Below are 16,697 nucleotides of genomic sequence, written 5' to 3'. Positions count from 1 at the left end.
CTTTCTTTATAAATAGAAAGGAAACACACATGTTCAGTATGCATTCAGTCTCTTTGTAAATGAACCAACATGAATTAAATTCCTCTCTTTCCCCACTACACTCCCAAATCTAGGCCAGAAATAAAAACCTGCAGAGACTGAAGGCTGATTCCAGCACATCACTGCGGAGATTTCATTCCCACTGTTTTTTGGGGAAAAAATTAGTTGCTAACATTAAAATCAGTAGATTGCACATAAATATCCAAACTTCCAATTCTCTTGAAAACATGGCTAACTGGCCTGCTTTCCAGCATGGGTGAAGTGGAGGAAAGGCTGCTCCCAGAGGTAAGCCTGCTCTGGTAAGGTAAGCCTTACCAGAGAGGTAAGGCCTGTGCTGCCCAGATTCCAACAAGGCCACCTAGTCCTAGTATCATATCTCCTGCCTCCTGGAGCCATGAGTTTGTGAGAACTTGACTTCTAGCACTCTTAAGATAAAGTCTACTTTTGTCTTGATCAACTTTGACTTTGAAGCCTTTAACCCGGAGCCTAGCACACAGTTCTTCCTTGTACAGTTGTTGGATGATATAAAATATCTTGTGGATATCTTCTGGCAGGATGAAAGGAATTGTTGCTCATGACACAGTTCGGGTAACAGTGTAACAAATGCTGAATCAGGACTGGCTATGGAGTGACCTCTGCTTGCAAAACAGATGCAGGACCATCTGGCAGGACCCTTCCTAGCCTAACTCCCATAGATATTGGCCATCTTACCCACAGGATCCTGTCCCTGGGGAGGCAGTGCCCATGGTGACACACGAGCATTGGATTACCTAACACAGAGAGTGGCTTGAGGTGTGGACTTGCAGCTCCTCTGCCCATGAGCAGTTCAAGGTTCATTTTTCTGGGAGTGAGAAAAGGGGAAAAAGCACCCACATTTATATTCACAGACTGTTCCTGGCACTTTCAGATAATAATTGGTTTAATCCTGCAACAACCCCACACAGCAGGTGGTCTGATTAACTCATGAGACATATGAGGAAACTGAGGTGCAGACAGCAAGGGCCTTGACGAGGTCACACATATGGTAAACTGTGGAGCTGGGTTGGCTTTTCAGGACTGAAGTTGCTGTAGAGTGTTTAGGGACAGGATACTACTGATCTGGGGACCCTGGGGGCAGTCAAGGGCTTCAGCTATCCATAGTGGGACACTGGAGGCCAGAGATGTCAAGGGGCCTGATAAATGAGTTCTCACTCTAGGGTGCCTTTGAGAGTCTAATAAAACATATGGCCTGCCTCCACAAATTACTTGAGTAGTTCCCTTCTCGCTCTTTCTCTCTCATACACAGTTGCACAAATACACACATATCTCCAAAGTGAATCTCAGGCAGTAGTTTCATAGATCCCTGCAAGCAAGACTGTGTTTTTGGCTTCCGTCTTCCTGGATGGACGCAGAATCCACAGTACCTTAGAGAATTCAGTCCATTCCTGTTATTAGGTCATAGTGATGCCAGAGAAGGCTACCTTGCTCTCGACTCATTTTGTCCACAAAGGGGTACCAATGGGTCCTTACCTGACTCTTGGTTGCTCCACCTGGACAGAAGCCACAGGCCAATTTGATTCACTCTGGTGGTGTTTTTCAGAGGGGCAGATGTTTTAAAATTCACAGCCTCTCACAAAGGGAACCCAAATTCCCCTCCCAGCTTGGTCTAACCGTCTGAGGTCCACCAAAGACACAGCCCAGCCTCATTTCTTCTTTGAGGTTTTAATGGCAATGCACCCCAGACCAGTCCTAGCCCCACCTCACATATCTGTAAGTGGGAACACTCTTCTCTCCCACAGATCAGGGACCTTGTAAGTACTGACCAGCTGTTCGGTCTAAGCATTGTGGAATACGGGTGTGAGGGTGCACCTTTTGATGGCATCTTGGACTTGAATTATTCCAACATATCCATCTTTGGAGCTATCTCCATCTTTGCCAACCTGAAGAATCAAGGTGCCATTTCTGGGCCTGTTTTTGCCTTCTACTTGAGCAAGTAAGTCTAAGATGGACAATCCCTTTCTCCAAATTAGCTTTAAGATGCTTTCAGTTGCACAAAAATTACAGAACACTTGATAAAGAAGTATACTGAGAGATAATCTAACCCCGGTTAAATTTAGCCCCTTGGCTGTACCTGGCTTCACCACTGGCTTTTATAAATAACATTTTATTGGAATACAACCCTGCTCCTGGGCTAAAAACCAGGAAGTTGGTCTAGGGGTTTGAGTGAGGAGGAAGACTAATGGAAGGCAACAGGAAACAAGTTGGAGAAAAAAGCAATACCATTTGCTAATGAATTTGATCAGGAAGGAAGGAGAAGGATGGTGGATATCTTTCCTTCCTCCTTCGCATTCCACTGGGAGCCCAGGACCAGCTACCCAATTTGCAGGAGCCAGTGAAAATGAAAGTGTGGGACACAAAACAAACGTGTGGGACACAAACATGTGGGACCCCTTGTTCAAGAAATATTAGGCATTTCAATACAGGGAGAACAGAGGTGTGGTCCATTCTGAGTGTGGGACCCTTTGAACAGTAGAGGTCACAGGCCAGCAGAGCCAACTCTGGGTGACCTGAACCCACTTCCTTAGCACTCCCAGGCTTTGATTTTCCTGAAAAATGACAAGCTGGACAAGGAGAAAATGATTATGCTTCAGCACTGTGTCCTCTGAGTGTGTCTGAGCACTCAGGTCGCAGGAGGTAGGGCATCTTCAGAAGATATAAAGAGTGGAGCCTAGCCAGGTGCCTCAGCTTCTAACCTCCTCTGCGCTGCTCATTAGCCAGTAGCCAACCTCAGTCTGGATCTCAATTGCTCCTAGACTCGGTTTCTGCATCTGTACATGGGGACCTTATTAGGGCCTGGATGGGTGGACTAGCACAGCTCTCAGACAGTGCTGTTGTTACTGTCCTCCAAGGATCCACCCTCTCTTCTCCCTACACATGCAGGGTGAAAGGTAGTGTGATGATGTGGGGTGGATAAATCCTACTGCCAGGGAGCGCTTAACTGGGTACCATTGATCCATGCCGGAGACTGGAGTTACACATGGCCAGGTAAGCCTCTCCCTCTGAGGGTCGGCCCAAATAATGCTCCAGCTACTGTACACGGACACAGGCAGACACACACAAATACATTCTCAAACACACAGTCAAACAGACATATACACCACCCACAATGACACAGACAGACACACAGACACTTGGAAACACACAAGCAGATACATATAAACCTACACAAAGATACATAAAAACATGCATATCTAGTCAAGACACACAAGCACTCACAGAGACACATATAAACACATACAAACACATATACAAACAAACACCCAAACAGATAGATATACAAACAACCAATGGGTTCATAATCCCCAGGCCTTCTGACCAGGGCTCTGACCAGGGTCCTAAAAGGGTCCGGAGAGGTCTGTGCAGCTGGAAGAGGATTGCACCCACTGCCCTGTAAGGCATGGAGCATGGTTAGAGGACTCTACAGTGTGGTGAACAGAGGATTAGGGAGAATTTCTCCAGCCTGAACAGAGGTATAAGATGACCAACTGTCCGGGGCTACCTCGGACATAGGACGTTCTCAGTACAGATAAATGTCAGTTTAAAAACAGGAAAAATCCTGAGCAAATGGGGAGAACTGGTCTCCTAAGGGAGCAATTACTGAGCAGTGTAGAAAGATTTGCTGAAGTCATAAGATGTGAAAGCAAATAATAAAAAAGACACCCTATGTTCATGGGCACACAGTGGGGCAGGGGCTATAACAGAGAATCAGGAAGCCGGGATCCAGGAATGACCCGAGGACAAGAGGCATAATTGATAGGATTCTGTGTGATACCCTCAGACAAAAGCTGACCAATCCTTTGGAGGTTCTGTGGGCTAGTCATGTATTTCCTGGCCAGGGTCTCAGGATCTGAGCTGGTTGTAGGAGCAGTGCTGGCAGACACCCTCTCCCAGAGGAGCCCGTCTATCCCACCACTATGAGAATCTGCTGCCCTCGCAAACCTCCATCTTCAGTCTGTGATTGACCCATTATTTGTTCCCCACACGATACAGCTCTCTGGATGTTTCTCATTCATTATTCACACTGTCTTCATTCACTCACTGAACAGAGAAGCCTTGGGCATACACGGTGTGCCAGGCACTTTAGGGAGGTAAAGAGAATAAAACTCGCCCTCCCATCTAAGAAGGCAGATACACAGAAATGAGACACACATATAGTGAATTGTGACTTTGGTACATGCTAGACATGAGGAAGTGTCTATAAAGAGACTGTCAAGAAAGGAGACTGATAAACACCAGGGGAAAGACTTCCCTGAAACCATGACAATTAAGCTGGAATCTGGAAGATGAGAAGAAATTTGCTAGTCAAAGGGGAGGGGGCTCCTCTAGGAAGGAAGACCAGCTTGTGTCAAGGTGCAAAAGAGCCTGGTGTAATCAAGTACCACATTCAAGAATGTGAAGGAAGGTGTTGTGTTGGGAGCAAAGGAAAAGACAGCAAGAGACAAAGGGCTGTTTAGAAGATAGTCGGGAAGGAGGCAGCTCTGGGGAGACTCAGAGTGGCCTTGATGCCCGCTTTGTCACACTGTCTCTCAGCATCTCCATGAAAAGAAAGATTATTGTTTGTTCTGGCGGCCGGGAGGCACTTGTGGATACCGGGACATCACTGATCATTGGCCCAAGAAGACTGGTCAATAACATCCAGAAGCTCATTAGCGCCATGCCACGGGGTTCTGACGTGAAGGGTCACGCCCCAGGGTCACTCCCAGTCTCCACACACAAGAAGCATCTCCAGGGCCAACTTCTCTCCCTCTCTGTATAACAGCACTATGTTTCATGTTTTGTGGTCAGTACCCTGCCCTCTATTATCTTCACCATCAACGGCATCAACTACCCAGTCCCAGTTCAAGCCTACATCCTCAATTTGAGGGGAGTACCCTGAAGGGTGGTTCTCAAATAGGATCTTGCAGGAACCCTTGGGCTGCTGCTGGAAGGAGGGCGCCCTCTCAGGCCATCTCGCACTATTACAGATGCTGCTGAGCCCAGGGGCTGGCCACAGCCTCCCACAAGATGAACCGCTTAAGAGTAAAGGGCAGTCTGGGACACTGATCATCCTGAAATAAATGTGGAGACACCACGTCATGCTTGCATGGTGGGAGTCACAAGGAGAGGGGAACACTCAGGTCCTCAATGTTCAAAAAGCTTCAGTTCAATCTGAATTCTCAGACGGATGAACAAAGAAAGTCAGCTCTAGTGGTCCTTGAAACAAGTCATGTGACAAGGAGAATGACTGGGGACACTCCCAGTGTGCCCTCCCACCATAGGGATTAACAGTCTCCCTTTCCTTCTCGCAGTTTTCCTGGTTTGGATGATAAATTACATGGTCACCCTAGTTCTCAGATGCATCTTCTCCTAGCTCTGGTCGGGTGCCCCCTTTGTGAGTTGGGATACCTGACCCCTCTGTGGGGAGGTTGGATGCTAATGTGAATAAAGTGTGCACAGTAACTGTTCAGCCCCGGCAGAGGGTGGAGGCTTCATGTCAGCTCCCTGTGGGAGTTCAGAGCTGGCTGATGGGCTGAAAGAAGGCTTTGAGGAAGGGAGGGAATTTCAAGAATTCTAAAACTGTAAACTCATGGAGCATGTAGAGGAAAAATTGCACTGGATTCTAGGAAATCTCGGTTCTAGGAAAAATTGCACTGGATTCCATGCAAATGGCATCCCAAGGTGCTCTGCACTGGGGCACTGGGTAATTACCTGGGGTGATGAGGGCTACGGACAGATGGTGGGGATGGGGAACAAGAGTACATTACCCACCCAAGCCTGGAGTGGCCAAAGAGGGTGAGTGTGGGCTGAAGGAGGCTTCCCAGAGTTCCTGAGTTAAGTTTCCAAGAACGTGTTGTGGGCACTGCTCTATTTAAGATGAATAACCAACAACGAGTTACTGTGTAGCACTGGGAATTCCGCTTAATTATATGACAACCTGGATGGGAGGGGTATTTTTGGGACCAGGACACATGGATATATATGGTTGAGTCCATTTACTGCCCACCTGAAACTCAGGATATTGTTAATCAGCTATGCTCCAATACAAAATAAAGTTTTTAAATAAAGTATGGATTGTGGGGACGCAGGAGGAGAACCAGCATTCTCTGCAGAGAAAACAAAGAGCAGGAGTCAGAAGGAAAGAAACAGGGAGAGAGGAGAACTATGGACACTGTTTTCCTTTTGTAAAAATTTTATTCAGTTCAGTTCAGTTCAGTCACTCAGTCGTGTCCGACTCTTGCGACCCCATGAATTGCAGCATGCCAGGCCTCCTTGTCCATCACCATCTCCCGGAGTTCACTTAAACTCATGTCCATCGAGTTGGTGATGCCATCCAGGCATCTCATCCTCTGTCATCCCCTCTTCCTCCTGCCCCCAATCCCTCCCAGCATCAGAGACTTTTCCAATGAGTCAATTCTTCGCATCAGGTGGCCAAAGTACTGGAGTTTCAGCTTTAGCATCAGTCCTTCCAGAGAACACCCAGGGCTGATCTCCTTTAGAATGGACTGGTTGGATCTCCTTGCAGTCCAAGGGACTCTCAAGAGTCTTCGCCAACACCACAGTTCAAAAGCATCAATACTTCGGTGCTCAGCTTTCTTCACAGTCTAACTCTTACATCCATACATGGCCAGTGGAAAAACCATAGCCTTGACTAGATGGACCTTTGTTGGTAAAGTGAATATGCTCTCTAGATTGGTCATAACTTTCCTTCCAAGGAGTAAACGTCTTTTAGTTTCAAGCCTGAAGTGATTTTGGAGCCCGCAAAAAATAAAGTCTGATACTGTTTCCACTGTTTCCCCATCTATTTCCCATGAACTGATGGGACCAGATGCCATGATCTTCGTTTTTTGAGTGTTGAGCTTTAAGCCAACATTTTCACTCTCCTCTTTCACTTTCATCAAGAGGCTTTTTAATTCCTCTCACTTTCTGCCATTGAAGTGTGGCTAATCTTCAGTGTTGCATTAAGTTCTGCTGCACAGCAATGTGACTCAGTTATACACATACAGAAATACATATTCTTTTTCTTATTATTTTTCATGTGGTTTATGACTGGATATTTAATATATTTCCTTATGCTTGACAGTAGGACTTTGTTCTTTATCATTCCTCTGTATCCCCAACTCCCAGTCCTCCCCTCTGACACACCTTTCCTCATGGGGACCTCATGTCTTGCCCCTTTTTGGTTGTGGATGAACTCTCATATCCCCTGCTAATGCGAAAATCCCTTGATACTTACCAAAAGAGGGACATAAAACCAAGAATTGTGCTGGGTCTGGATATTTGTGGAAGTCGCAGGTAAGGGCTCAGGCTGACTGGTGTGTGTCTCTGAGTTCTCCAGGATTCTAGAGGCCACTGCTATACCACCGTTAAAGAGAACACAGAGAGGACATCTAGAGAGGCCTGGATCCTGGGTGACATCTTCCTGAGGTTGTATTTCTGTCTTTGATCGAGGAAATGACAGGATTGACCTGGCACAGGCAGTATAAATGCTTGGAGTTGTTCAGGAATCAGTAAGGCCACTCTGAGCAAACACTAAGTCACACTTAGGGTACTCCTGCCCAGGATGCTGGTGAACTGTATTTGGTGGTCTGCACACCCTATTTTCATTAAAGAATAAAAAGGGTTTCACTCATAATGGTGCTGAAGCAATCAGGTGCCTCTGTTTGTGTCTGGGAGGTGTACCATGATTGGGAAGGATAGAGAACAAAATCTGAATCACAGTTGAGAGGAACCCACCTCCAACTGGGTTCAATAAAAAGGGAGACTCATTGAAATGATTCTGGGAATCCAGGACACAAGACTTGGAGCAAATGCAAAGGTCTATGTGACTGGACCCAAGAAATCAGAAGTCATCAATTCTCTATTTCACACCCTCGCTCTTTCCCTTCCCTCTTCTCTGACGGTCTTAGCCTGACAACTTCTTCCTTAAGGCTTCTACACCTAGTGAGGGAGTCCAAGCTACCTGCCCTAGGGTTTTATATCCTGAAGGCATCTCCAATAAGGAAAGAAAAGATTGAAGACATCAGAGTTCGAGGGTGTTCCCTGAATGACCCACCTCAGATCACATGTACAGTCCTAGATTAGCCATCCTGGCAGGGCCATGGGGTCCTATGATTGACTTTACATGGTTTAGTGGCCCTGACCCAGTAGCACACATGATTGTCAATTTCCTCCAGAACTACATGACTGAAGCTGTGGAGAGGCAGCCCCAAAGAAAGCAACTGGGAGATAGTCCAGGCTATGGAACAGTTTGTGATTACCCACCAACTCCACCACCTCCTCATTCAGAGAAATTATAAGGGGGTAATGAAATAGACTCTCTTCATCCCATCTCAGAGGAACTTATCACTGGGCTTCTCCTCCAGGGGAGTTTGGATGAGGTACTTAATGGAGAGCTGGTTCCCTTTTGTCCAACACCCAGTCACCAGGTCTTTGCCACATATGCCTGCTCTGTCCTTTCCAGTCCTACTTGGTAAGCGGTGGCCCCAGTGGATCCCTGAGCCATCCCCCTCCTCCAGGGCCCAGAATGCCCCTTCCTTGGCCTCCAGTGCTGCTGGGGAGAATGCAACCATGTTATCAGGAGACCCAGGGAACACAGAGCCTTCAGCATTTCTGAGCTTCTCCATGGGTGAGGCTACAAACTATTTGCTTGGAGCTGCCATGGTTAGGTACTTTTTCAGTGGAAGCATCCGTTCTGTCCACCTGGAGGCCCTCAGTTGATGCCTCAGCTGAGACAGCAGGGGTCAGAGGTTGATTTCCTTTCAGATTGACTGGTTTGATCTCCTTGCTGTATAAGGGACTCTCAAGAGCCTTCTCAAGTACCACAGTTCAAAAGCTCAATTCTTTGGCATTCACTGTTTCTTATGGTCCAGATCGCACATCTGTACCTGATTACTGGAAAAACCATAGCTTTGATGCTACAGACCTCTGTAGCAAAGTGTGTCTCTGCTTTTTGATACACTGTGCAGGTTTTTCAGAGCCTTTCTTCCTTCCAAGGAGCAAGTGTCTTTTAATTTTGTGACTGCAGTCAAGGTCCATAGTGATTCTGAAGCCCAAGAAAATAAAATCTGCCACTGTTTCCACTTTTCTTTCATCTATATGCCATGAAGTGTTGGGACTGGTTGCCATGAATGTTGAGTGTCTTTTTGTGAATCGTTTTTTTGAATATTGACCTTAAGCTAGTTTCTTCATCTCCTCTCCTCATCGAGAGGCTCTTTAGCTCATTTTTGCTTCCTGATGTTAGGGTAGTGTCATCTTTATATCTATGGATGTTGATACTTGTCCCAGCAATCTTGATTCCAGCTTGGGATTTATCCAGTCCAGCATATTGAATGATGTAGCTTACATATAAGTTAAATAACCAAAGTGACAATGTATACCTTGTCATTCTCCTTTCCCAGTTTTAAATCTTTCAGTTGTTCCATGTCTGATTCTAACTGCTACTTTTTGACCTACATAGAGACTTGCTAGGAGAAAGGTAAGGTGATCTGGTACTCCAATTTCCTTAAGAATTTTCCACAGTTTGTTGTGGTCCACACAGTGAAAGACTTTAGCATAGTCAGTGAAGCAGATGGAAATGTTTTTCTGCAATTCCCTTGCTTTCTCTATGATCCAATGGATATTGGCAATTTGATCTTTATTTCCTCAAACGAGTTTGTATATCTGGAAGTTCTCAGTTCATGTTCTGCTGAAACTTAGCTTGAAGGATTTTGAGCATTACCTTGCTAGCAAGTGAGATGAGCACAATGGCAGGATAGGTTGAACATTCTTTGGAATTGCCTTTCATTTGGATTGGAATGAAAACTGACCTTTTCCAACACTGTGGCCAGTGTTGAGTTTTCCAAATTTGCTGACATATTGAATGCAGCACATTTACAGGCTCATTCTTTAGGAATTTTAAACAGCTCAGCTGGAATTTCATCACCTTCCCTAGCTTTAGTTGTAGTGATGCTTCCTAAAGCCCACTTGACTTCATACTCCAGTATATCTGGCTTTATGTGAGTGACCCCAACATCACCCTTATCCTGGTCATTATGACCATTTTTATACAGTTCTTCTGTGTATTCTTGCTACCTCTTCTTAATCTCATCTGCTTCTGTTAGGTCTTTGACTTTTATGTCCTTTGTTGCGCCCATCTTTGTATAAGTGTTCCTCTGGTATCTCCACTTTTCTTGAAGAGTTCTATAGTCTTTACAATTCTATTGTTTTCATCTAATTCTTGCACTATTCACTTATGAAGCCTTTCTTATCTCTCTTTGCTATTCTCTGGAAGTCTGAATTCCATTTGTTATATCTTACCCTTTCTCCTTTGCCTTTCACTTCTCTTATTTTCTTAGCTATTTTTAAGGCCTCCTCAGGCAGCCACTTTGCCTCCTCACATATGTTTTTCTTGAGTATGGTTTTGATGACCACCTCCCATACAATGTTACAAACCTCCATCCATAGTTCTTCAGGCTAACAGAGCTAATCCTTTGAATCTATTTTTCATCTCCACTATATCATCATAAGGGATTTGATTTAGGTCATAGCTGAATGTTCTAGTGGTTTTCCTTACTTTCTTTAATTTAAACGTGAATATTGTTTGTTTCTGCCTAAGCATTGTTTCCAGATCACCACCTACCACTCCCAGTGGGTGTGGAACAAAAACACACAATTTGAGGACTGTTACCTTGGGTTTGTGCTTGGCTTTTCACATGCTTAGCTGTGCGAGCTTGATCAAGTCTCTTAACCACAGTTTTCTCATCTGAAAAATGGGCACATGATGACAATTCCGCCTTCTAGATTGCATATGTGCCTGCAAAGAGCAAATGACCCTGAGAGGGCTTTCTGGGTTCCTAAGTCTGGAACAAATATGAATTATTCTGCCACCTAGGAGAAGAAAGTCTTCTGTGTAGACGCTATGGCTGCCATCCCCAAGGCTAAATATTGATTCAAGCCAAAGGACATCTATTTCTGAACCCTGACCCAGAACTCTGACTGAGCCGATGCTTCTTTTTTCTGGGCTCCCACAAGAGCTACTGATTACTGGCTCAGATTACTCCTTTCCTCAGCCTTACCAGTCAGCCTTTCCTTGTCATCTACTTCTCCCCTGAAATCACACTGCAAGGAAAGTCATAAAGGCTCTTGGTCTCTTGTCAGTTTCCCACATCTCCAGCATAGCAGCAAGTAGCTGTTATGGCTACTTGTCACAGCAACAACTATGGCGATCTGCACATCCAATCTCAGCCTGTTAAATGAATCCTTCCCCATTTGGCCCTTCATGTTTAAATTACCTACAGTTGCCTTAGTAACCTCCTATGCTTGCTGTTTAATGATGAAATATATGTGGACTTCATCTAGTTTTCTTTCCCAAGCATAATTCCAGCCATGCAATTAAGTAACCAAACATTTAGTCATCTAACTACCCACAGGAATTGACAAAAGCAAGCCACCCATTATGCATTTCTTGCTTGCCCCAAAAAACCATTGAAGTGATCTGCTGAAAGAATGTGATACATTGGCATGTATACTCCAGAAGGGACACTTTTTCTCTGGATTTGTTTTCCGTCTAGTGCAGAATGTCTACCATAATCCTGGCCCTCCAGCAGCTGGTCACCTAATTTTTGCAGACTCAGCCCACTCCAGAAACCTTCCTCATTCCTCAGTAAAATCTAGAGAACAGACTCAGTCAAAGTTCTCACTCCTGCAGAAAACAGTTTTTTGTTTTTTTTTAGAAAACAATATTTGGTAATACATTCAAAATCTTGTGCTCCTTGCCTTGGATTCCAGGACCTGCACCAGAGGATGGGAAGCCTCCCCTTCCACCTAAATCTTTCACCACTCCCACCAGGGCCACAGGATTTACTGGACCCCAAAGACTTCTGCCTGCTCCCTGGTGTCCTCTATACCTCACTTCAGTTCAGTCTCTCAGTTCAGTTCATTTCAGTCGCTCAGTCGTGTCCGACGCTTTGCGACCCCATGAATCTCAGCACCCAGGCCTCCCTGTTAATCACCAACTCCCGGAGCTCACTCAGACTCACGTCCATCGAGTCAGTGATGCCATCCAGCCATCTCATCCTCTGTCGTCCCCTTCTCCTCCTGCCCCCAATCCCTCCCAGCATCAGAGTCTTTTCCAATGAGTCAACTCTTCGCATGAGATGGCCAAAGTATTGGAGTTTCAGCTTCAGCATCATTCCCTCCAAAGATATCCCAGGGCTGATTTCTTTCAGAATGGACTGGTTGGATCTCCTTGCAGTCCAAGGGACTCTCAAGAGTCTTCTACAACACCACAGTTCAAAAGCATCAATTCTTCGGTGCTCAGCCTTCTTCACAGTCCAACTCTCACATCCATACATGACCACAGGAAAAACTATAGCCTTGACTAGACGGACCTTTGTTGGCAAAGTAATGTCTCTGTTTTTCAATATGCTATCTAGGTTGGTCATAACTTTCCTTCCAAGGAGTAAGCGTCTTTTAATTTCATGGCTGCAGTCACCATCTGCAGTGATTTTGGAGCCCTCAAAAAATAAAGTCTGACACTGTTTCCACTGTTTCCCCATCTATTTCCCATGAAGTGATGGGACCGGATGATCTTCACTTTCTGAATGTTGAGGTTTAAGCCAACTTTTTCACTCTCCATTTTTCCTTTCATCAAGAGGCATTTTAGTTCCTCTTCACTTTCTGCCATAAGGGTGGTGTCATCTGCATATGTGAGGTTATTGATATTTCTCCTGGCAATCTTGATTCCAGCTTGTGTCTCTCAGTCATGTCCAACTCTTTGCTATATCATGGGGTGGAGCATGCCAGGTTTCCCTGTCCATCACCAACTCCCGGAGCTTGCTCAAACTCATGTTCATCAAGTCGGTGATGCCACCCAATAATTTCATCTTCTGTCTTCCCCTTTGCCTTCTGCCTTTAATATTTCCCTGCATCAGGGTCTTTCCTAATGTGCCAGTTCTTCCCATTAGGTGGCCAAAGTATTGGAGATTCAGCTTCAACATTGGTCCTTCCAATGAACAGTCAGGACTTATTTTCTTTAGCATGGACTGGTTTTATCTCTTTGCAGTAAAAGAGACTATCAAGAGTCTTGTCCTACACTACAGTTTAAAAGCATCAGTTCTTTGTTACTCAGCTTTCTTTATCGTCCAACTCTCACATCCACTCATGATTTCTGGTAAAACTATAGCTTTGACTATACAGACCTTTGCTGGTAAATAATGTCTCTGATTTTTAGTATGCTGTCAGGTTTTTCATGGCTTTTCTTCCAAGGAGCTAGCACCTTTTCTTTTTTTTCACAACTGTGGTCACTACAGTGACTTTGGAGCCCAGGAAAATAAAGTCTGTCACTGTTTTCATTGTTTTTCCAGGTATTTGCCATGATGTGATGGGACTGGATGCCATGATCTTCATTTTTTGGTCTGTACATACCACATCAAGATCATTCGAAAGAAAAAGAAATGGAAAAAGGCAAAATGGTTGCCTGAGGAGGCCTTACAAGTAACTTAGAAGAGAAGCAAAAGGCAAAGGAGAAAAGAAAGACATACCCATCTTAATGCAGAGTTCCAAAGAATAGCAAGAAGAGATTAAAAAAAAAAAAAAAAAAAGCCTTCCTAAGTGATCAGTGCAATGAAATAGAGGAAAACATTAGAAAGGTAAAGACCAGAGATCTCTTTAAGAAAATTAGAGATAGGGAGGGCATGTTTCAGGCAAAGATGGGCACAATTAAAGAGAGACATGAGATGGACCTAACAGAAGCAGAATATATTAAGAAGAGGGTGAAAGAATATATAGAAGAACTGCACAAAAAAGATATTAATGACCCAGATAACAACGATGGTGTGATCACTCACCTAGAGCTAGACAATCCTGAAATGCGAAGTGAAATGGGTCTTCAGAAGCATCACTAAGAGCAAAGCTAGTGGAGGTGATGGCATTGCAGTACAGCTATATCAGATCTTAAAAGATGATGCTGTTAAAGTGCTGCACTCAGTATGCCAACAAATGTGGAAAACTCAGCAGTGGCCACAGGAATGGAAAGGTCGTTTTCCTTGCAATCCCCAAAAAAGGTGATTTCAAAGTAAGTTCAACTACTACACAGTTGCACTCATTTCACATTCTACCAAAATAATTTCTCAAAGCAAGTCTTCAACAGTACATGAACTGTGAAATTCCATATGTTCAAGCTGGATTTAGAAAAGGCAGAGGAACCGGAGATCAAATTGCCAACATTCGTTGGATGATAGAAAAAGCAAGAAGATTCTAGAAAAACACCTACTTCTGCTTTATTGACCATGCAAAAGCCTTTGACTATGTTGATCACAACAATCTGTGGAAAACTTACAGAGATGGGAATACCAGACCATCTTACCTGCCTTCTGAGAAATCTGCATGCAGGTCAAGAAGCAACAGTTAGAACTGAACATGGAACAACAGACTGGTTCTAATTCGGGAAAGGAGTACGTAAAGGCTGTATACTGTCACCTTGCTTATTTAACTTATATGCAGAGTACATGATGTGAAATGCACAACTGGATGAAGCACAAGTTGGAATCAAGATTTCTGGGAGAAATATCGATAGCCTCAGGTATGCAGAGGACACCACCCTCAAGGCAGAAATTGAAGAGGAACTAAAGAGCCTCTTGATGAAAGTGAAAGAGGAGAGTGAAACATCTGGTTTAAACTTCACATTCAGAAAATGAAGATCATGGCATTTGGTCCCATCACTTCATGGCAAATAGATTGGGAAACAATGGAAACAATGAGAGACTTTATTTTGGGGGGCTGCAAAATCACTGCAGATGATGACTGCAGCCGTGAAATTAAAAGATGCTTGCTCGTTTGAAGAAAAACTATGACAAACCTATACAAAAATCTTTTTTAAAGTAGAGACATTACTTTCCTGAAAAAGTTCAGTATAATCAAAGCTATGATTTTTCCAGTTGTCATGTATGGATGTGACAGTTGCACCATAAAGAATGGTGAGTGATAAACAATTGATGGTTTTGAACTGTGGTGTTGGACAAGACTCTTAAGTGTCCCTTGGACTGCAAGGAGATCCACCCAATCATCCTAAAAGAAATCAATCCTGAATATTCATTGGAAGGACCAATCCTGAAATTGAACCTCCAATACTTTGGCCAACTGATGTGAAGAACTGACTCATTAGAAAAGACCCTGTTACTGGGAAAGATTGAAGGCAGGAGAAAAAGAGGATGACAGAGGATGAGACGGTTGCATGAAATCACCAACTCGATGGACATGAGTTTGCCCAAACTCCAGGAGTTGGTGAAGAACAGTGAGCCCTGGCGTGCTGCAGTCCATGGGGTTTCAAAGAGTCGGACATGACTGAGCGACTGAACTGAACTGAGCATATCACATAGCAAATACTATTTGTAATGGGCATGTTCCTCCAGCAAGACTGGGGGCTCCCTAAGGCCCCAACACATATCCCCGATCAATCAAGTTTGCACCCATGCACAGAAGTCACTGCCTAGCATTCACAAGGCATTCAGTGAGTTCTGATTGCAGAGGGACCTCCATTTTAGTCGACATAAAGGAGTAAAGGACACATTTATCCTCCTGTCTCAAATAACTCCAAAGTAGAAAAGACAATGAAAGAGCATTGTTTTACATCAAACATCTGGCAGCAGAGAATGGATTCCTGAAGCGGGGAGCAAACAAGGAGAGTTCTACAATTGCCCCAACTCTAGAAATAGTTTCCAGCACATACATGGAAGGTGTACCTAGGCGGAGACAAACAGTCTCCCTGAGAAGAGAGATTTATGACTCTATATAGTTAGAGTTCACAGGAGAGCGCTACATACAGATAACTGTAGGAAGGTAAAGGTGATACCCTTCCAGTTTTCTGCAGAGAGTTGATAGTACTGATTTGAATTATAGGGAACAATCCTTGAGTCTCAAATTGCACAAGTCTAATTGTGTCCCCATCCACCAGAGTGAAAATTACTCATTTTTAAAATATAAATTTATTTATTTTAATTGGAGGCTAATTACTTTACAATATTGTATTGGTTTTGCCATACATTGACATGAATCCACCACGGGTGTACACGTGTTTCTCATCCTGAACCCCCTCCCACCTCCCTCCCTACAGCATCTCTCTGGGTCATTCCAGTGCACCAGTCCTAAGCATCCTGTATCATGCACTGAACCTGGACTGCTGATTCGTTTCACATATGATAATATGCATGTTTCAATGTCATTCTCCCAAATCATTCCACCCTCTCCCTCTGCCAGAGTCCAAAAGACTGTTCTATACATCTGTGTCTCTTCTGTTGTCTCGCATACAGGGTTATCGTTACCATCTTTCTACATTCCATATATATGCATTAGTATACTGTATTGGTGTTTTTCTTTCTGGCTTGCTTCACTCTGTATAATAGGCTCCAGTTTCATCCACCTCATTAGAAGAGATTCAAATATATTCTTTTTAATGGCTGAGTAATACTGCATTGTGTATATGTACCACAGCTTTCTTATCCACTCATCTGCTGATGGACATCTAGGTTGCTTCCATGTCCTGGTATAAACAGTGCTGTGATGAATATTGGGGTACACATGTCTCTTTCAATTCTAGTTTTCTCGGTGTGTATGCCCAGCAGTGGGATTGCTGGGTCATAAGGCAGTTCTATTTCCAGTTTTTT

The 16,697-nt window shown here is 44.2% G+C and overlaps 1 pseudogene; it reads left to right on the top strand.

Moving 5' to 3' along the window:
• The first annotated feature begins 291 nt into the window (after positions 1 to 291).
• On the top strand, positions 292 to 7,541 carry LOC133241715 (pregnancy-associated glycoprotein 1-like; annotated as a pseudogene).
• Positions 7,542 to 16,697: the final 9,156 nt, after the last annotated feature.

Source organism: Bos javanicus, chromosome 29 (assembly GCF_032452875.1).
Source record: "Bos javanicus breed banteng chromosome 29, ARS-OSU_banteng_1.0, whole genome shotgun sequence".
NCBI lineage: Eukaryota > Metazoa > Chordata > Mammalia > Artiodactyla > Bovidae > Bos > Bos javanicus.
Note: the sequence above shows the minus strand (reverse complement) of the source record. Positions and strands in the feature narration are given on the sequence as shown.